General features: G+C 36.2%; 1 protein-coding gene across 1 annotated transcript in view; it reads left to right on the top strand.

Annotated features, from left to right (window-relative positions):
- Positions 1-12,914: 12,914 nt before the first annotated feature.
- Positions 12,915-23,902, top strand: part of LOC137234445 (uncharacterized) — a 77,116-nt gene continuing 66,128 nt past the window's right edge. Inside the window, exon 1 of the mRNA XM_067757980.1 lies at positions 12,915-12,991. The gene's annotated coding sequence lies outside the window, so the exon portion shown is untranslated. The remainder of the gene's footprint in view (positions 12,992-23,902) is intronic.

Here is a 23,902-nt window from a genome sequence, read left to right as displayed (position 1 = left end):
AAAATTTTGCTTTTATTCGGATAGCGGCGAGACGTTCGTCCACAGGTGTGAACGCCAGAACTTGGCGACAAAGTCTCTCTCCCACCACGAATCCGACGCCGAAACTGCGCTTATTCGTATGGCCACTCCAATATATGTCACAATTTTTGATCTTCTTTCTTCCTTCTTCGTCCAACGCATTTCTTGGATGGTGGTGATGTCAGATTTTGCTTTGACGGGGACATCAACCAGCCGGGCATCTGCACCAATGCCATTCAGGGAGCGGACGTTCCAGGTGCATGCCCTCAATTCATTGCCCTTCAAACGTTTGCCATGGTCGTCATCAATAAAGAGTGTATTTATCCGCGGTTTGTTGTTTTAATTGTTATTGTTATTTTAAAATTACTGACTGCCTGCGCGCAATCCTACATAATTTTATAATGGAGGAATTATTACCGATGAATTTTTTTTAGGAAATAACCATCCGTCGGCGTACGAAATCGTATATAAGGGCGACAAATTAGCTTGTAAGATCAGAAACTAGGAGATAGGCATATGAGTCAGTGGGCTTCTACCACTGACCAGAACACGACCTGAAGGTTTCTACTTCATTTCGGGATTAGTTTTATATTCAGTAGGAGGTTTCTACACCAACTGACGGAGAGCTTAGCAGAGGGGTTCTACCTCAGCTACCCTTATCTAGACAGGGACAGAGAATAGGAGTAGCTATTAAGGACATTGAATTTTTTTGAATAAATCTTATAACGTTTTTCGGAACTCCTTTGTTTATTTATTCCAAGCGGAATAGGTTCTCCCACCAACTATAGGAACCCTGGACGGGAACAATAAAGATAAGGAATTAATAATTCATAAGAATAGGCTTAAACAGATTTGAAACACCTTTTAATAATGTAAAGCAAATAATCGTAAAATAAGCATTCCAATTTACTCGGTTATTTAATAATCGGGTCGACACATTTAAAATCCGGCTGTAAAATAAGTTATATATAGAAAATAAATAAAATAAGTAAAATAAATAAAATATTTAAAATAATTAAAATAATCGTTAAATTTAAAATTTTATAAAAAAAAAGATTTGTACAAAACATTGTTAAAAAAAATATATATATAAAATATAAAAATAATAAAAGTATCAAGGTCAGCAAATTAGAAACAATGTACACAAACTCTTTCACTATAATATCAAGTTACAGTAAAATACCAAAATCATTTAAAATTCGAACAAAGAGTCTTATACAATTGTTCACAAAACAATTATATAATACTCTTTTTCTAAGGCGGACGGTGTAGCATTATGCGTCATGCCCACCTATGCAATACATTTGCGGCATTACGCATCATGAACTTCTATGCCAATACATTTCTGTAATATCATAATTATATTACAATATTATGCGACATAAATTACATCGACCTAACACAGCTTTAAGCCAACATCAATGGAATGCCGAATATGAAACCCTTGTTCACACATTGCAAATTTTGCTTAGTCACTCACTCCGGTCAATACACTGCCGATCGTCAATGTTAGTTTGACACCAAAATATTTACATAAAACCAATAATGTGAATTAACCAAATATTCACATACAAACATTTTACATGAATAGCAATCTGCTGACTTTGCATACATATCTACATATATGCATACCATTTATACAAATCTACATATAAGCATACTATTAATACAAACCTACATGTATGCATACCGTTTATACAAATCTACATATATGCATACTATTAATACAAATCTACATATATATACCCCTAATACAAATCTACATATCTTTAATTCGTAAGTATTAGAATAATTATGAATGTATAGGTTAAGAAATTATGTATAAAAGGGAAAGAATTTCTTTTAATAAAATCAATCATTATCCGACTTTGTTTTGTTTTTGACTTTGTTTGTTTTTGATGGACGGTACGTGGTACGTCTACAATTTAAATCGGAATTTCCCTCTAATCTCGCCCTTGGTCCCTCTCGGGCGCAAGCCATTCGAATGGAGCACATGCTCACTAAGAGTCCAGATCTCAAGGACGAGTACGAGCGTGTCTTGGAAGAATATCTAGTGTTGAATCACATGAAACCCATCGATCCCAATCAAATTCAGGAAAATGGTAATTATTTCTCATATTACCTTCCCCACTGTTCAGTAGTCAAGCCAGATAGTAAATCTACTAAGGTTCGAGTAGTTTTTAATGCCTCCAAATCAACCTCATCTGGCAAGTCTCTGAATGATATTCTCCACATTGGTCCCACGCTGCAGTCCGATCTAATGTTAGTAATTTTAAATTGGCGTCTTTACAAATTCGTATTCAACGGGGATATACAGAATATGTACTCCAAATACTATTACATGAGGAGGATCAACAATTTCAAAGGATCCTTTTCCGCAGGAGCAACGAAATAAAGCTTACCGATTTTGCCCTCAAGACTATCATGTTTGGAGTAAACTGGGCGCCGTACTTAGCCATACGCACCTTACATCAGTTGTGGAATGATCCAAGAGTCACTTATCGCTTAGCAAAGCGAATTTTAACAGAGGAAACCTACGTGGATGACATACTGTCCGGTGGACATGACATCCCATATTGTATCCAGGCCCAATCCCAAACAATTAATTGTATAATGTCTGCAGGTTTTCCCCTGAAAAAGATAACTGCTAATCATCCCGATCTCCTTAGTCACATCTAAGCAGAAAACTTGCTCGATTCAGATTTTCTGAAATTCGATTGTTCCAGTTCTACTAAAACTCTTGGCATCCGATGGAATGCTTTAAGCGATGACTTTTCATATACCATTGAGCCAACCCAGCCCCCTACTAGTGCAACCAAGAGACAAGTTTTATCGTCGGTGTCGAAAATGTTTGACCCCGCAGGGTGGCTAGCGCCAATTCTTATTCAGGCGAAAATATTTTTGCAACAAATATGGCTGGAAGGCACGGATTGGGACGAATGCGTCAAACCATTATATCTCCAAAAATGGCTACAATTTTTAGCATACTTACCAATGATAGAGCAAATTCGAATACCGAGATGGACTGAATTTTCCCCTAATAATAAAATACAAGAACACGGATTTTGTGATGCTTCAGAGAAAGCGTATTGTGCAGCCGTTTACCTTCGTTCACAGTCAAACAGCAAAGTCTCGTCACTTTACTTTTCTCTAAAACTAAGTTTGTGCTATTACAAACAGTGAACCTACGGCGCCTGGAGCCGCGTGGAGCAGTGTTACTCTCTAAATGCATCAAAAATGCCATCAATCAACTTCCCTTAAGAAATATCGAACCTCTTTATGGTCAGATTCATCGATGGTGTTATCATGGCTTGAAAAACCGCCATGCACATGGAAAGTCTACGTGGCAAATCGCACATCCCAGATCATACAGAATGTTGGAAACATCAAATGGCGCCACGTATCCACAAAGCACAACCCTGCTGATCTCGGTACTCGAGGGTGTAGGCCGCAGGATTTAATCCAACTACAACTTTGGTGGAAAGACCCTGACTGGCTGCTAAAATATTCCGATCAATGGCCCATTTCGTCCAGAGAAAAGATAGTCCCTCCAGAAGAACGAAAAGTCCAAGCTCTATTTACTTTGGATAGTGAACCTGATATACTTGATCGCTTCTCATCATAGCCGATAGCTCTCCGGGTGATAACTTACATGTTTCGTTTTATACATCGAATCAAGCCCATACAGTCCACTCCATCAATAAATTATGAATCCCTAGTTATCTCCCAAGCAGAAATTCACTAGGGCAAAGCACGTCTGATTAGGCTCACTCAGGAAAGATATTACCATAATGAATATGCCAAACTTTCGAACCAACTACCTATTTCCAACAAAATTTAACTTTTGCTTTTGAATCCTTCTCGAGTAAATGGTCGATTAGCCAACTCCAATCTCCCACATAATGAAAAACACCCAATAATCATCCCTGAATCTTCACGGTTTTGCCATCTTTTTCTCCAATTTGTACACAATGTATTAGTGCATGCTGAGCATCAACTCATGATCCGGACGGTCAGTCTCGACTGAAGTCGAAAATAAATCTATGTATTCGCTGTTGCAAAACGTGCACCATTTTTAAGAAGCATACTCAATCCCAAATCATGGCAGCGTTACCAACAGAACGCTCCAACTTCTCCTTACCTTTCATATTTACCGGGTTAGACTTCGCAGGTCCCTTGGATCTCAGATCCACAGCTCTCCGAAAATCGTCCTTAATAAAAGGTTATGTCTGCATTTTTGTATGTTTTTCAACAAAAGCAATTCATTTAGAGCCTTGTTCTGACCTTTCCAGCAAAGCCTTCGAAGCAGCGTTTCTGCGATTTATTGGAAGGCGTGGGCTACCAAAATGCGTATATTCTGACAACGGGAAAAACCTTGTCGGCGCAAACCGTGCCTTTCAAAGGGATTTCGGCCGGTTCCTCAAATCTACCTCCGTCGATATTCAATCAGGACATGGCATACATGGGTTCGAATGGCAGTTCTTACCACCGAATGCACCTCACATGGGTGGCCTGTGGGAGGCAGCTGTCAAAAGTTTCAAATTGCACTTCAAACGTGGAAGCCATCACTTCACCTTTGAAGACTTAGCCACATTGCTCGCGCGTATCGAAGCGGTGCTAAATTCGCGTCCACTATCGCCTATGTCGGACAATCCCGACGAATTACTAGCCTTGACATCAGGACATTTTCTGTCATGGGAAAAACCTAAGATTCTTCACCAACAATTCAGCCAGAGATGGAAGGACGAATATCTTAAGGAGTTACATCGGCGTTATAAATGGAAACACCCTCAGAAAGATATATCCGTAGGTGACTTTGTGGTCGTCAAAAATGACTTACTTCCCCCTCAATAATGGCGCTTAGGCCGAATTGAAAAGTCAACCTTGGAGCGGATAATCGCGACAGAGTTGCGGATGTTTGAACACAGCATGTTCGTTTCACTAGACCAATCGTAAAACTATGTCCGCTACCAATTTATTCCGATGCGCCAACTCCCCCAACTCCCTAATTTTATCTACACTAACTTCACAATCTCACACAACACACATATTTCAACTTATCGCTTTATTGAATTGTGACTTATATCATCTTTATTTACAGACGATGCCCACAACTTCCGTCACCGATTCGGGCGCCACGAAACCCACGACTTCACATGTGTCAGCTTTTTCAGGGATATCACGCCTTGCGTTATTGTCCCAAATTTCAGGATATGTCTACCAATGAGCGCATCATATGTGTACGGCAACACAAGTATTGCCCAAATTGTTTGGCGCGCAACGATGACAACGTACGCCAGTGCTCGTCGCCGGAAACTTACAAAATTTGTCATGAACCACACCATTAGCTCTTATACCGGCCGCAAGCCGGCGAAGATCCGGCTCCAATCCAGCTACCACGCAGAGCACGGCCAACATCGGTAGACATGCACACCCAATTAAACCGGGTGATCAGATATTTGGAGCGATTAAGGGACAGCCTTGCACCGGTGCAAAGGGGGCGCGATGTTTAAGTGAGTTTCTCCACTTAAACCACTCTTCTATGACTCACGCTCATGTGAAGAGTCTACGAGTACTGCGGTGACTCACGTTCCCGCAGTTTTCCCAACATCAGTCACACCTATGTGCATAATGCATCCCTGCATGCACCCGTTACTATTTGACAACTCATTGGGACGGGCTTCCAATTTCCAAAAGGTTATATAAGCGCTGGGCGCTTTCCCACTTCCTTCTCTTTTTTCATCAACAATCCACAAGACGGAGCATCTCCCGTAAAGACACGGGATCCTACTCAGCAACAACTACAATCAACATACATAAGTATTCAACATAATTCTATGAAATCCCTTTATTTTGCGTAAATAAAAGTTTCATTTGGAATTGCTTTAAAGAATTACATAGCAATTTAATTTTGTAATAATTGAATAATTTGATACACTACTGAAAGTGAGTACGTAACTTTAAATTAATTTTGTTAGACTAATGCCAAAATTTTGAGAATAAATTGCAATCATTGAATTTAAAATATAAATCAGCTCGTGATTTAACAATGTCGTATAGTGTTGTTAGGTTTGTGTGCGTAATTTATGCTTTGAGATTTTGTGGTTTTTTGAGTATTTTGCTATCCGTTAGGCCCGGTATAAATGTTACTCTGATAAATTTTTGGTTTTTTTCCCATTCACAATTAGATGTTTCCTTTCCCTCTTTGTGTATTTTTTCCTTTGTATTTTCTAGAAGACTGTCAATGAGCTTCTGGGGATAGCTGTTTTTAAATAAAATACTTCTTATAATGTTTTGGGTTTCTGACATGAACTCGATATCGGTAAGCGTTATGGATTTGCTAATAAGGCTTGTCGCTATATTTAGTTTTTGATTGTACGGATGGTACGAATGGTAGTTAATTATTCTTCCTGATGCAATGGTTTTTGCGTACCAATTCGTTAATAGCTTTTTATTATTTCTAATTATTTGTAAGTCTAGGAAGGCTATTTTACTTTCTTGAGCTCTTTCTACTGTGAATTTTAAATTATTATGCTGTGCGTTCAATACTCTTAAAATTTCTTCCACCTCCTTTTTCTTTATGATAGCGAATATATCATCCACATACTTATTTATGTATTTGATATATATGTCATTTGCGTTAAGTTCAGCTATGCTGCTGTCAAGTATTTTGTCCAGTACTATGTTGGATATGGTGGGAGATAGTGGATTACTCATGGGCATGACGTATATTTGTTGATATATTGTTGAGTTGTACATGAAGTAATTGTTTTCTCTCAGACAAAATTCGAGTATATTTTGAAATCGTTTCTTTGTAATTTTTGTATGTTTTTCCAACTCTGACCACTTTTTCATTATTGTCTGTATTGCAATGTGTATCGGGATGTTTGTGAACAGTGAAACTACGTCAAATGATATAACCGACATCGAGTTAATGGCAGAAACCCAAAACATTATAAAAAGTATTTTATTTAAGAACAGCTATCCCAGAAGCTCATTGACAGGCTTCTAGAAAATACAACGGAAAAAATACACAAAGAGGGAAAGGAAACATCTAATTGTGTAAGAGGAAAAACCAAAAATTTATCGGAGTAACATTTATACCGGGCCTAACGGATAGCAAAATACTCCAAAAAACCATAAAATTTCAAAATATAAATTACGCCTACAACCAAAAAACACTATACGACATATTTTTACCAAAACAAAGGACAAGGTGGAAAAAGATCAACAAAATAACGTAGTATACCAAATAAAGTGCAACGGCAAAGATGAGAAAAAATGCGATATGTACTATGTGGGCACAACAAAGCGACAACTGGGTATACGTCTAAACGAACACAGAGCAGATGCAAAAAACAAGAAAATAACCACAGCTCTTGCGCAACACTTGACTAAGAGTAGCCATATAGCGGACTTTGACCATGCACAAATATTAGATATAGAAGAAAGAGAAAAGACAAGACTAATTTTAGAGAGCTTAAGAATACAGCAAAAGATAAACAATGTAATGAACTTCAAAGAAGATATAAAAAAATAAGTAATGTCTATACTGCGGTTGTGCAAAAGAAAATAAAACAAGTAAATATCAACATTAAGCTACCTATATATATATATATATATTCCATACACAGTGTAAAAAAATGTGATACTATTTATGTAAATTAATCAATGTAAATAATAATTTCATGTTTGTTAAAAAATTGTTAAACTATTAAAATATTTCAATAAATAGCTTCCTGAGGATGACGCATGACGCGTTGAAATGCGTTGAAGCAAATTAAAAAAAAATAAATGTAAGGCGCGATAACCTCCGAAGAGATCTAAGGCCGAGCTTCTCTTCCAATTTGCGTCGTGCTCCTCTTGATTTTCCCTACAAATTGGCCGGACGGGACCTACATGTTTTATGTCGACTCCGAACGGCATCTACAAAGCAGATGAGTTTTCACTGAGAGCTTTTCATGGCAGAAATACACCCGGAGTGCTTGCCAAACACTGCCGAGGGGCGACCCCGCTTAGAAAAATTTTCTTCTAATTGAAAAATCTTATTTCTAAAATTTTGATGTTGCTTTGCCCGGGAGTTGAACCCAGGGCATACGGTGTGATAGGCGGAGCACGCTACCATCACACCACGGTGGCCGCCAGCAAATTAAACAAAAACAAATTTTGCTTATTTATACGACCAATAAGCTCAACCCAGCAAACCATAAGATTTAAAATTAGTCCAAACAAACTCTTTAAGATAATAAAAATTCATTAGCAATTATTTCCTTCATTTCAATTTTCTTCGCTAAAAATATGTGAAGTTACGAAAATAAATTGTAACGATCAGCTGATTTAGCAGAGTTGCACTGCCACACCGCCATTTTGTGCAGGGTAAAAATGTAACGCTTTTGCAAGGCATTACCTGCTTTTTAGAGCAAAACAAAATATAATTACAACCCTTGCGCGGCGTACAAAAAGCGTAAATAAAACGCTATTAGATTTACGTTTGACAGTTTTTGTTAAAGCATTTTTTAATATTCCCATCGTTACGTTGAACGTGAGGAAAAAATATATGCTTTCAATTATTCCACAATCTGTCACACGTCTTCCGGATATATGCGTGTATTTTTTAGTATAGAAAATTTTTTCTAGAAAAAAAATACAAATTATCCAGGAAGTTCTGATTTGCGGACCATTTGGCGCCCCCCCCCCTGTGAGTAGCGCCCGGGGCAAGATGCCCCCATTGCAGTTTTATATAATTAGTATACGTAAAAGGGCCGTTCTAAACAATGTATTCAGATGAAATGGATGCCTTGTTCGTAAGCATTTGATGAAATTTGAACCCAGGTTATCACCAATTACAGAAAACACAGCACCAAGGGTTTCTCGTTCAAATCTCTTTACTATCCAATATAATTACTCACCCTGATTCTAAAATTTTAAGGACTCTCAGTAGTAGTAGCGTTGCGAAGTGTCCCGTATTGGCCGGGACATCCCGTATTTTTCACAAATTTTTAAGTGTCCCGCCGGGAAATGCTATGGCCCGGCATTGTCACAATATCAAAATTAATAAATTATAATCTGCTACGAAACATGGCCATATTTGCGGCCTCGATTGTATTCAGGTCATTAGCATATTGCATGCAACTCTGTAAAGAAGAAAAATTCATTCCTACTGTGGTTCTGAATATTGTCAATGTTTGACATTTCCCATACCTAAATATTCACTGTGCAAAGCAAGTTTTGTGTTTTAAAACAAGGCGAATCCAGTACCAGGTGTTGTTATCCCAACATCTGATTGCTTTTTCTTGATAATTTTCCATACAACGCCTTGTAATCCAATAAGTCAGTTAATCGAAATCAATGAAAATTTTCGTTTGACTTGACATTCTTCTGCACCACTAATTGGTTGAATTCGCTTTGCCACCACCTGGTATGGATTCGCCTTGGTTTTAAAATAACGTTTGGAAAATGAATCCATAGAATATTGAATTCGCATTTAGCACAGTAAACCTATTAATTGTTATCCTGTTTCATAAAAATATTTGTTATAAATAAATGAGTTTAAAAAGTTTAATTCTATTTAAAAATTATTTCGCCGAATGAGCAACCCATACAAATATATAGGTGTTTCTTATTTTTCAAATTTCCCAGGAAATTTTTAAAAATCCCGGGAATTTGGCTCAAATTTGAGGTTTGTTCCGGGAACCCGAAATAAAAATTTGGCAACCCTAGTACACAATGTAATCAGTTGTATGTTGTTTATCACTGATCTATACCTGACATCATCTACATATCTTACCGAGCTTATGTTTCTGCTGTGATAAGTCTAATAACGTTTTGTTTTCTGGAAAAAGTGTTACGGCTGTAAATATATTTTGTTCTATTCTAAAAAGCAGGTAACGCCTTTTCGGAGTATTTCGTTCTTTTGTGAACATTCTCGCCTGCTCGAAACGCAAAAGCGTTACACTTTTACCCTGCATAAAATGGCGGTGTGGCAGTGCAACTCTGCTAATCCAGCTGATCGTGACAATTTATTTTCGTAATGTCACAAATTTTTAGCGAAGAAAATTGAAATAAAGGAAGTAATTGTTAATGAATTTTTATTATCATTGACAGCGCGTTTGTGAAAATCAGCTAATATACGGGGTAGCCATTTATGTTTTTTGCATGCACTATAAATGTTGAAAATGTTCTGGGGTAGGTGTAACTCTTTAAGGCTTTACGATTTACTTAGGCAGCAATTTATTTCAGAAAAGAAAACGCTATAAAGGATTGCACACCTCGAAAGCATCTTGGAAAATCAGTGGCCGGAAATAAAATAAATTGTCACGATCAGCTGGTTTGGCAGGGTTACACTGCCACACCGTCATTTTATGCAGGGTAAAGTGTAACGCTTTTGTGTTGCTAGCAGGTAACAATTTTCACAAAAGAACGAAATACCCTGTAAAGGCGTGTCCTGTTTTTTAGAATAGAACAAAATATATTTACAACCCTTTTGTCAGAAAAGAAAACGCTTAAATAATAAACACACTATTTCTGTAATTTTTTAATACAGGCCTTTTTAGGCGTCTTAGTAATTTAGTTTTATGGAGAAAAACGTATAAAGATTTCGGCTTGCCCAAACCTAAACTCAGTAGATCAGACGTAGACCCCGTTTCTAACATGTGCGAAATAACGCACAATACCCATAAGCTGTACCAATTTTTATTAGAAAATGAGCCAAAGCGAAATACAGAGCAACGAGTAATATATGATAAAGTCTGCTCCATTGTGAAAGAAAATGCTAGAAAATTTTTTGTTATATTTGCGCCTGGGGTACTCGTAAAACCCTTGTGACTTTACTTATTTTAGCTAAAGTTTGTGTTGAAGGTAAGCTTGGTATTGCAGTTGCTTCTACTGGCATTGATGATACTCTTCTGCAGAGAGGAAGAACTGCTCATTTAAACTTTACAGGCCAACCTGAAAAAACGCCTCGCAGACATACACATTTTATGAATGCAATCGAAATTGAAGTTACTGCAAAAATGCTAACCCGATCTCCAATTTTTGTCCTGCGTGACTTTCGGTTTGACTTTTGCTTACATGTTTTACATTGACACAACCCAGGCTTATTTCGGTTCAGGCAAAAAAAAGTGTGGTAAGAAAACCACACTGCGTTTTTATTAGACTTGCAGGTTAGGCTGTTACTTAATTTCTGACCACAACAAAAGGGTGCTAGCTCGATTAAAAAGATTTAAGATTTTCTCAGGCGGCAATGGGTGGAGTTGCATTTCTTTCACAACATTTTTAGTGCTTCCGAAGGGTACAAGAGCAGATATTTTCAACGCAAGCATAAGGAATCTGATATGTAATCGAATGTAAAAAGATTAAAAATGACTGCCAATATGCGAGTGAATCTTTGTGGAGGTTGCCCTTTTAATCAATTTGCAGTTTTCATACTGAAAATAGTCAACGGCTGCAAGTCTATAACCTGCGATAGTTATGTAACAATGCCAGAAATTGTATGACCCCTGAATAAGAACAATTGATGAACTTGCTAATTTGCAACACAAGCACTCCAATTTGTTATATGAGCGAGATATCGTCACATCAACGAACTCAGTTGCGGACGAATTTAATAAACAACATTTATAATTCCTGCGACGAAGTGACAGATAAACAAAACGTTGTTCACTATTCAACGGAACTACTCAACTCTCTCAACCCCTACGGGCTACCACCATATGAACTATATTTTCATACAAGTTGAAAAGAGACAAATTGTAACATTTAATGTATTAACCACTCCACGCTTTTACTCTGAATTTGATAAGTCTGTTAATAACTTATATTTTATGATAGGAAATTTTAATTTGATTAAATTATTTATGGTTAATTATTCCACCTTCTACTTGTATAATAAAAACTCTTGTGATTAAAAAGTTTTTAAGTTTTGTAAGTTTTTTCAAACAATTATTTATTTTTAATTTTTCATAACAGCATTTTTATATAAATAGTATAGGTATAAGGGCCGATCTAAACAATGTATTCAGATAGAAGCTTGAAGCTATTAAAATGGGGCAGAAATTACGAAAAGATTCGTATCTGAATAGGCGGTTGTCTGGTATATATACTACAAATACTGATTTTTACAATTTTTTCAGAAGCATTGTTTGCCCTATACGAAAGCATTGGGTGAAACTTGCGTTCAAACAGACAAACGGACAGACGGACGGACAGACATGGCTAAATGAACTCATCGATTTGGGTTACTTATTCGTGGGTCTATCGCTTCCCCTTTAAGGGCATACAATTTTGAGATTCGTGACAAGCTTAATACACAATTTCATTTTCATGAAAGGTATAAAATAAGATCAGTTATCCTCACACTAAGTCTACCTCTTATCCTTTAAGGACTTACAATTTTGAGGTTCGTGACAAACTTAATATACAATTTCATTTTCATGAGAGGTAGAATAAAAAGTCTAGGGGCCCAACTTATGAAATGGTGAATTGCTCAATGTTTCGATTTGTATAATTTATGTGATTGGACTAACATATTTCGTGAGTACATACATTTATACATGCACGATATACATATATATTATATAATACCACATTGGTTGCTAAAGGATGGATTGTCTCAATCATTTCGCGTTCTCAGTCACACTTCTCAAAACCAGGACCAATAATGTTTGCATATGCCAGCTTTGAGTTAAATTGGACATTAACATTTCCTCTCTTGCCTTCTTTTATATTTTTTTTGTTTTTTCTACCCTCATTATCTAGCAAGTAGGCAAGCTTTTCTGACGTGAAGTGATTGTGCTAAAGACATTTTATTATGGTGGTGCTTACGTACATATATCAATTGGCGGTCGATGCTGAAACAGTGTTCTTTTGGCCGCCGGTTCGATGTCTTACTTCGCGCACAGTTTAAGTACGTACTTAAAAAAACAAATAGCGGCGCGTGTCAATGTGTTCTAAATATACTTAGCTTAATTAAATTGTAGGTGAAGCCCCGAACTGGAAGTTTATTTTATGTAGTTAATACCAGACTATTCGAAACTCATTAAACGAACTAGTTAATAATAAAAAATATGGAAAATAAGTAACCAAATATTTTGTTTAACATACAGTAATCGAAAATGTATTAATCAAAAACAAGCTGTAGGAGTTTTAATGTGAATGAACAGTGGCCCAGGTGGAATTCCTATCCACAACTTGTTGCAACAGGTGAAGCGGGAAACCTCGGCAGACGTTAGTGTTAAATGATCAAATATCTATATTAGAGAGTATCAAAAAAGAAAGTAGCTCGGATTTTCCATATTCCTCACATTACCGTATGTTTATAGTTGAGAAGGAGGGCGACCACCTTAAAACCCAAAGGTAAGCAATAGGTTTTAGAGACAGGCCCGAGGGCAGGAATCTCTTATTTACTACTTGATTAAAAATGTTTCAAAGCTATTTTAGGAAAACACTTTTTTATATAAAATTATGTTTAATGCTGGCTTTAAAACTATATTTTCATTTACTCCTCTGGTTTGATTTTATTTATATGCCTTTCTTATTTTCTAAACTTTTCATGGAAATGAAGTTTGATTGTGAGTAGTAAGGGAAAATATATAGATCAACCAGTATACCGAATTTATCAGGATGACGATCTGAGTTGATTTATCCATGCCCGTCAGGTCTGTTTGAAGGCAAACTAGTCCCTTAATCATTGATAAAATCTGGTGAGTGGGTATATTAGGACTAGATTATACATATGTATATTTGTCGGAACCGGCATGCATAAAGCATATATATTATTGTCTGAAAAAATCGTAGAGATTGGTAATATGTATAGTATATATTTCATACAAACCAATTGTCTAGATAAGGAGCTTAGTGAGATCTGTTAAATTATTTTTACACATGTTCTTATGAGGGTCGTTATTTACGGCGCGACAGAGCAGCACGACAATCAATATCTATTGACGTTATAGCCAGATTAAACCTTATTATATTTTTGGGTAGTGAAAGTGAGTGGCGTCCTTTATATGTTTTCAATAAAAACCAAACTGGAATAAATAACAGAAATTAAAAGCTAAAAATCATTCTTTTGGGCATTTTTTAAACATAATTAATATTTTTTTCACAATTTTTCGCTACTGTTTGCTTTAATTTATATTTGTGGTTACAACCTTGAAAGTAATCAAGTAACCAATGCTTGGCTATTGTTATCGTCACCTAAAATTTGTGAGCGTAAAAACAGCGAATCAGGCAATTTGCTACTCTAGACATGATGGCCTGCAAAAATATGTAAGTTAAATTAGAGTTAAACTTAACGGTAACCAAGCAACGTTTCGAGAAAGCTGTGCGTTAAAAAAAGGTTTGCTTTTCGGGCAGGGTAAAATAAATTATGATCTGAAAAAAAGCTGTGGAAAATTTCAGCAGAATTGGATAACTCTTAGAACCGTCATGTTGCATTTGAAAAGTTATAAAACCATATGCATTCAGCGTGAGACAATTTATATAAAATCACTAGCTGACCCGGCAAGCGTTGTTTTGCTAAAAACCGTAGTGAAAGTATACTTTATTTATGGTAGTAAATTATTCGTTGTTAAAGTAACAAATATAATTTAAATTACGACTCTTAGTAACTATTAAAACTTCCTCATTCTCTTCATCTTCCACATCATCCTTCTTTTCTTCATTTTCCTTGTAATAATTTCCTTATAATAAATTTCTTGAAATAGTTAAAAAAAACTTCATGGTTGTATGTAGTTTTGAATGCTATATCTTAAAAAAATAAAACAAATGTTGCCAAAAAAAATATGTGGTAGCCTACCCTTAACATTTATGGGACCATACCAGATATATGTTGACCGATTATCAGACCTACCCGATTTGACACCCCTTTCATTCGATACCCATATCGTGAACACCCATCCGCTGGTAGCCCTAGTCAATATTTAGGTATATATCCCGGAAACGGATTGAGATGTCATCCACCCAATAAACTTTAATTTACCTATCGGGCAGGTAAACTATTCCTCACTTTAAAGTCAAATAAGAAAGTTTTCGTAATTACTGCCGTATTTTAATAGCTAGAAGCTTCAAATTTCAACGAATGCTTACGTATATAGCATATATTGTTGTCTGAAAAAATCATAAAGATCGGAGGTATATATAGTATATATATGGTGGTATATATAGTATATATATATATTTTCGCAATTTCAGTTCCATTTTAACAGCTAGAAGCTTCAAATTTCACCATACAGATCGGTGGTATATATAGTAAAATATGTAGATACACATTCTTTTGTTGAAATAAAGCACAACTGACCGGCTTCGTGGTTACAATCGAATGATCCTTTTATTTTTTTTTTCTTTTTTGTTTCACACTTCAAAATGGTTTACATAAGTGCTTACAAGTTACCAGTATGTTTTTAACTTAATCGAATAGCGTTGCCAGATAGTCTGACTTATTTCGTACTAAAACCTTATATTTAATCCTACTACAGCTCGGCCATTATATGTAAATAACCACATCTATTATACAATTACATACGTTTTAACAACATAATACAACTTTGATGCATAAAAACATAAACACTTTGTTACATTTACGTTTAGTTAAAGTTTTACCAACATAATCGAAAATGTTGTACATATGAACATAATATGTTGATATATTATTTTATTTACTCAACGTTTCATTAACATAATTGAACATTTTATACAATGAACATTAAATGTAGACATATTTACCTTGCTTGTCAACGTTTCATTAACATAATCGAAAATTTTATACAATGGACATAAAATGTAGATATATTTATCTAATGACTCGGCCATCCTGACGAAATAGAATCCCCTGATTCTATGCCAAATATTTTAGTATTAGTTTACATTAGCACACTACGTACGTCCTCATTTAAAACTATTTATCGTTATTTATGTCATAGTTTTTCTTATGATTTAACCATGGCTTTAAGTTTTCAATTGACCATATACCTTTATAGGGAATTTGTGTTTGTTGGAAACCCTCAACATCATCAACCAGATAACAATCGTTTTCTAGAATTTTGGATATTCTGTAGGGTTCTTTGAATTTTGGTATGAGTTTGCTAGATGCTCCTATTTGAGAGCTTATATTAGATATTACTACATTATCTCCTACATTGAACGTACGTGGCTCTTGACGTTTGGAATCTGAATATTCTTTATTATACATTTGTGCTTTCTGTTGTACTACTTCCGCTTGATTCCCGAAGGTTTCTATGTCCCGAAGCTCTTGGTGTTTCGCCGCTTCTAAAACATTTTCTTGTATGCTATCAATGATTTTTCCTCTTTGAGTAACACCGAACAGCAGTACGCTGGGGTGTTCTTTGGTCGCTTTGTGTATCATGTTATTCATTGAATATTCTGCTGATTCTAATACTCTATCCCAGCTTATATCTTTTATCTATTGTTATCTTGTAAAAATTCTTCAAATTCTTTCGATGTAAAACATGTTCCTCTGTCTGAAAATATCGTTTTGGGCCTACTATACGCTCTAAAATATTCTTTTAACATCGCAATGGCTTCCTTTGACGATGTCGTCTTTGAGGGATACAGGCGAACGAACTTCGTAAAGGAATCTATAACTACCAGAACGTGTTTCTTTTTTGTATTTTCACTATGGATTAGTCCATAATGATCTACGTGAATCATTTCGAATGGTTTATTTCCTTTTGGCATCATATGCAAAAATCCTTCCTTTTTGCCACATTTCCTAGAGAACGCTATGAATTTTAAACAGTTTTCTACGTAAACGGCAGTTTTTTTCTAATTCCCGGGAACCAATAACTTTTACTTAAAGTTTCTACAACTTTTTCTATTCCCATATGACCCATTTCGTCATGATATTTATACAGCACGTGCTGTTCCAAATCCTCGGGTACGTATAACAACAGGTCGTTGCCGTTATTTTTATAGACTAGTCCATTTCTCACATCGTAAATAGTACTTTCTTTGTTTTCTAACTCTTCCCTTATTTGCCTTATATGGTTGTCCCTATTTTGGCATATTATTAGGTTTTCTTCAAAGGTGTTTGTGGAAATAACTAATATTTTTGTTCGGCTTAATGCGTCTACATGTTGCATTCTTTTTCATTTCATTTCATTTCATTTATTTGCAGCAAAGGAATAAAGCCTTACAGACTAAATATATTAAATAATTCTGAAATTAAATGTAGAGCTAAAAGTATGAAACTTATATACATATATGGACCGCAGAACTTAAAATGCAGAGTTTAAAATAATTAAAAATGTAAACCTTGGTAGTGAAAAATCCAAGGAACCCTAACGCTCAGTGAGTTAAACCCACGTATAGCACGGGCAATAGGACCATTACAGGCATAATTAGTTCTAAGATTATCACCATAAAAGGGATAGAAATTTCGGAGAGAACGTTGAGGAACATTAAATCGAAACCGCTCCAGCAAGTACGGGAAGTCAATAAACCCATTAATAATATTATAAGCGAAACTTAAGCAGATAATAGATCTACGATCCATCAAGGTCTTAAGGTATAATAGCAAGAGACGAGAAGAATAAGGAGGCATAGGTTCAGAGAAGTTTAAAGGTCGAAGAGCATATTTAAGAAAGATCTTCTGTATACGCTCTATTCTATTTACAGCTGTCTGCTGGCTTGGCCTCCAAATAAAAACTGCATATTCCAAAGGCGACATAACAAAGGCGGTGAATAATAACTTGATCGTCTCCCTCTTTATGTTCAAGCTCGTAATCATAATTTTGTAAATCTAGCGCCCACCTGGCGATTCGTGGATCCATCTCTTTTTTATTAAGTGTTAGAATGAGAGAATTGCAGTCGGTAACGATTTTAAACTTTATCCCCTGTAGATACACTCTAAATCTTTTTAACGCATATATTATTGCCAGTGTTTCAAGTTCGAAACTGTGATATCTAGATTCTACTTCTGTTGTACGTTTGGAGAAATAAAAGACTGGGTGCAGTTTACCATCCCTTTTCTTTTGGAGTTATATTGGTCCGAAACCTAGAGAGCTTGCATCACAGTGAAGTTCAGTAGAATCTTTAGGATCGTATAGTGCTAATACTGGGGCTGCCAACAACTTTTCTTTAAGTGTGTCGAAAGTTTTTAGTTCAGTTGGACCAAACCGAAATTTTTCTCCTATCTTTAAGAGGTCGTAAAGTGGTTTCACTATGGTAGAACAATCTTTTATGAATCTACGATAGTATGAGCATAATCCTAGAAAACTATGTACTTCTTGCAACTTGGTTGGTACTGCATAGTTTTTAATTGCTCCTAACCCTTTTTCATCTGCCCTTATTCCTTCGCCTGTAATAGAGTAGCCTAGAAAGGATATCTTTGTCATCATAAAGTCACATTTGTCTAATCGTAGCTCTAGTTTATTTTGAACTAGTAGTTGGAAAACTTTACGTAACATAAGCAAATGTTCTTCCAACGTTTCCGTTGCTATCATTATGTTGTCAAGGTATACAATTATCTCACTTTCGCTATCAAATCAGCAAAACTTTTGTTGATGAATTTTTAAAAAGTAGCAGGGGCATTTCTTAGCCCAAAAGGCATCATTAAAAATTCGAAATGCCCTAATGGCGTAGTGAACGAGGTATATTTTAATGACTCTTCATCTTCGAAAACGTGGAAAAATCCATTTAGATCTAGCTTCGTAAAAAGTTTTTTATTCGCTAACCTATCGAGTAAGTCATCTATGAGTGGTATGGGGTAATTATCTTTGGCAGTGACTTTATTCAACTTCCTATGGTAGGTTGAACTGGCCGGTACATGAGGACCTCACATAGACTGATTGAGTCCGTAGTGTTTTCAACTTCCTATAATCGACACACATTCTAAGATCTCCTGTTTTCTTTTTAACTAGCACTATCGGGATACGAACCTTGGATCACTAGGGCGTATATACCCTTTCCTAATATAGTCATCTATAATTGTTTGCAATTCTGCCTTTTCGTTATAAGATAATCTTCTAGGGGTGCAACTGAAGGGTTTGTTATCGGTTAACACCAAATGTATTTATTTTCTTATACTAGATTCGTTTGGCCTGGATGGATCTAGATATTCTTTGCAAAACAATTTATGGAGAGCTTTCCTTTCTTTGTAAGTGACTTCACTTCCGACTTTATACTCAACTACTCAACATTTTAGTTTGTATTTCTTAGGCTAGTATTTTTTCTATGACCTCAGCCATCGATTGATTGCTCGTGGCTAAATTTATTTTGTCGTCACCGCTGACATCAGATGTTTTGTTTCCAACATACTTTCCCATATCTTCATTTAAAAACTCAATTCAATCGATTTGAAGTTTTGCCCCACTTGACTCTATAAAATTCCTGCCTAAAATAGCCGAATAACTAATCGATTCATCAGGAATAATTATAAATTCTGTTAACACGTTTTTATTTTTAAGTTTTACGAAACAAAGTATACTTCCAATAGTATTAAGTAAACAACTATTAATTCCAAAGTATTTTTCGCCAACTCTTTTTAAATTAACTTCTTTAGGTACAAGGTTACGGTTCATCAGGCTCACCGGACTCCCCGAATCGATTAGTCATTCGTTAACATTAGGGTGCGCTACTATTTTTATACTAAATTTACCTACAAACTTATTTACTGGTGGTGGCTTTTTGTAATTTTTGCATCTCGCAGCGAAATGGCCTAGTTCTCCACAAGCGTAGCATGTTCCTGGACTGCGTTTGGGTTTTCGACATTCTTTCGAGATGAAACCGGAGCAGTTGTAATTATAGCATGTAATTAGTGTGGACATAAGCTTTGCTGCGGTACGTTTATGTAATGCAATTGTTCTGAACGCCATCAACAACTCGTTTACCGTTTTAAAATTTTGTATTTTCACGTAATCGATGATTTCGTTTTCTACAAGATTTAAAGCAGCGCTTAACAAGCGCTTTTCGTTAACGTAATCGCCGAAACTTTCTCCAGTCTGCAAGCACGTTTTTCAAATTTTTGGCGTACTACTAATACGGTTTGTTTGCACGCGAATAGCGCTGCCATTTCATGGAGAGTATCGTCGACGCCCCGGTTGTATATGTGATTTGCGTTATACCACGACAACGCCATGCCTTCAATTTAAGTCTCATCGCCAAACTTAAAACTTCATCCGGAATGTGTAGTACTCATTGGAAGTGTCGCAGCTGGGAGCACCATGTCTCGAAGCCATCACCACCGTCGTACTCAGTCATTAACTCTTTTAAGTTTTGTAGCGGCATATCATGTTTGGTGCTTTGAGACGCGCCTGCTTTTTCCATTTCCAACTTAAGCTTAAGGAGTTCGATTTCTTTTTCTAAGAGTTTAACCTTGTAAACGTCGGAGTCGGTTCTGGCTTCAGCAGATTCGTTGGCGTCGTGATGGCTTGCTACATTACTTTTGCCTGAAACGCCGTTATCGGCGCACAAAATTCCGCTATTTCGGGCGTCATCGTGGTTTTAAGCGACATTGCTGCCAACAGCGCTGCTTGCGTCATAGTCATCTTCGCTTACCGCCTCGCCTTCATTGCAATTTCCGTTACCATCGCCGTTGTGATTGCCGTTTTCGTTGTCGCTAACGCCGTCATTTACTTGCAAGCCCCTGCCATTGTTTTTTCTTTGTAACCCGTTGCCGCCATCTTTTCCGCTGGATTTTGTGTTACTCTTTTCTTGTTGCGCTGGACATAATCCGCGTGCTTCCGCCGAGAGTTCGCTCAATCTAGCTGCGAGCGACGCTTTGGGAGCACCATGTCTCGAAGCGATCACCACCGTCGTACTCAGCCATTAACTCTTTTACGGTTTGTAGGGGCATATCATGTTTGGTGCTTTGAGGCGCGCCTGCTTTTTCCATTTCCAACTTAAGCTTAAGGAGTTCGATTTCTTTTTCTAAGAGTTTAAACTTGTAAACGTCGGAGTCGGTTCTGGCTTCAGCAGATTCGCTCAATCTAGCTGCGAGCGATGCCTTTGCTCAGCTAGCGTTTACCCCGACTGCGGTACACCATGCCTTAAGTTGCATTGTGTGTATCTTTTGGCGTTAATTTGGATTTCGTCCATTATCACATAAATTGAATTTGTATATTTAGGATGGTGGATTCACGACCACTTCTGGTAAAATATGTAGATACACACTCTTTCGTTTAAATAAAGCACAACTGACCGTCTTCGGGGTTACAATCGAATGATCCTTTTATTTCTTTTTGTTTTTTGTTTCATACTTTAAAACGATTGACATAAGTGCTTACAAGTTACCAGTATGTTTTTACCTTAATCGAATAGCGTTGCCAGATAGTCTGACTTATTAAGTACTAAAACCTTATATTTAGTCCTACTACAATAGTATATATCTCATACAACCGATTGTTCAGATAAGAAACTTTTCGCAATTTCTACCCCATTTTAACAGCTATAAGCTTCAAATTTCACCGATTGCTTACGTATATAGAATATATTGTTGTGTCAAAAAATCATAGAGATCGGTGATATATATAATATATATGATGATATATATAGTATATATATATTTTTTTTTGCAATTTCGGCTCCATTTTAACAGCTAGAAGCTTCAAATTTCACCAAATGCTTACGTGTATAGCATATATTGATGTCTGAAAAAATCATTGAGATCGGGTGTATGCATAGTATATATCTCATACAACCGATTGTTCAGATAAGAAACTTTGCGCAATTTCTGCCCCGTTTTAACAGCTAGAAGCTTCAAATTTCACCAAATGCTTACGTATATAGCATATATTGTTGTCTGAAAAAATCATAGAGATCGGTGGTATATATATTATATACTTCATACAAACTGTCATTTTTGCCCCTTTTTTATGGATAGAAGCTTCAAAATTCATCAAGTTTCATCAAATAGTTACGTTTACTTCATATATTTTTGAAATACGTGATTCATAGTCGTAGTTTTTACATGCAGACCACAAAAAACGTGAAGCTTTGCATCCTCACACAAAGGACCTACCTATTTTTATACTCAGTTGAGCAGAGCTCACAGAGTATATTAAGTTTGATTGGATAACGGTTGGTTGTACATATATAAAGAAATCGAGATAGATATAGACTTCCATATATCAAAATAATCAGGATCGAAAAAAAATTTGATTGAGCCATGTCCGTCCGTCCGTCCGTTAACACGATAACTTGAGTAAATTTTGAGGTATCTTGATGAAATTTGGTATGCAGGTTCCTGAGTACACATCTCAGATCGCTATTTAAAATGAACGATATCGGACTATAACCACGCCCACTTTTTCGATATCGAAAAGTTCGAAAAACCGAAAAAGTGCGATAATTCATTACAAAAGACAGCTAAAGCGACGAAACTTGGTAGATGAGTTGAACTTATGACGCAGAATAGAAAATTAGTAAAATTTTGGACAATGGGCGTGGCACCGCCCACTTTTAAAAGAAGGTAATTTAAAAGTTTTGCAAGCTGTAATTTGGCAGTCGTTGAAGATATCTTGATGAAATTTGGCAGGAACGTTAGTTCTATTACTATATGTACGCCTAATAAAAATTAGCAAAATCGGAGGAGGACCACGCCCACTTTAAAAAAAAAATTTTTTTTAAGTAAAATTTTAACAAAAAATTTAATATCTTTACAGTATATAAGTAAATTATATCAACATTCAACTCCAGTAATGATATGGTGCAACAAAATACAAAAATAAAAGAAAATTTCAAAATGGGCGTGGCTCCGCCCTTTTTCATTTAATTTGTCTAGGATACTTTTAACGCCATAAGTCGAACAAAAATTAACCAATCCTTTTGAAATTTGGTAGGGGCATAGATTTTATGACACTAACTGTTTTCTGTGAAAATGGGCGAAATCGGTTGATGCCACGCCCAGTTTTTATACACAGGCGTCCGTCTGTCCTTCCGCATGGCCGTTAACACGATAACTTGGGCAAAAATCGACATATCTTTAATGAACTTAGTTCACGTGCTTACTTGAACTCACTTTATCTTGGTATGAAAAATGAACGAAATCCGACTATGACCACGCCCACTTTTTCGATATCGAAAATTACGAAAAATGAAAAAATGCCCTAATTCTATACCAAATACGAAAAAAAGCATGAAACATGGTAAGGTAATTGGATTGTTTTATTGACGCGAAATATAACTTTAGAAAAAACTTTATAAAATGGTTGTGACACCTACCATATTAAGTAGAAGAAAATGAAAAAGTTTTACAGGGCGAAATAAAAAACCCTTAAAATCTTGGCAGGTATTACATATATAAATAAATTAGCTGTACCCAACAGATGATGTTCTGGGTCACCCTGTTCCACATTTTGGTCGATATCTGGAAAACGCCTTCACACCACTCCCTTTTAAAACTCTCATTAATACCTTTAATTTGATACCCATATCGTACAAACTCATTCTAGAGTCACCCCTGGTCCACCTTTATGGCGATATCTTGAAAAGGCGTCCACCTATAGAACTAAGCCCCACGCCCTTTTAAAATACTCATTAACACCTTTCATTTGATACCCATATCGTAAAAACATATTCTAAAGTCACCCCTGGTCCACCTTTATGGCGATATCTCGAAAAGGCGAACACCTATAGAACGAAGGCCCACTCCCTTTTAAAATACTTATTAACACCTTTCTTTTGATACCCATATTGTACAAACAAATTCTAGGGTCACCCCTGCTCCACCTTTATGGCGATATCTCGAAACCGCGTCCACCTATGGAACTAAGGATTACTCCCTTTTAAAATACTCATTAGCACCTTTCATTTGATACCCATATTGTACAAACAAATTCTAGGGTTACCCCTGGTCCACCTTTATGTCAATATATCGAAACCGCGTCCACCTATGGAACTAAGGATTACTCCCTTTTAAAATACTCAT

This window comes from Eurosta solidaginis, chromosome X (genome assembly GCF_040869045.1).
Source record: "Eurosta solidaginis isolate ZX-2024a chromosome X, ASM4086904v1, whole genome shotgun sequence".
NCBI lineage: Eukaryota > Metazoa > Arthropoda > Insecta > Diptera > Tephritidae > Eurosta > Eurosta solidaginis.
The sequence above is the reverse complement of the archived record's forward strand: the minus strand, read 5'-3'. Positions and strand labels throughout refer to the sequence as shown.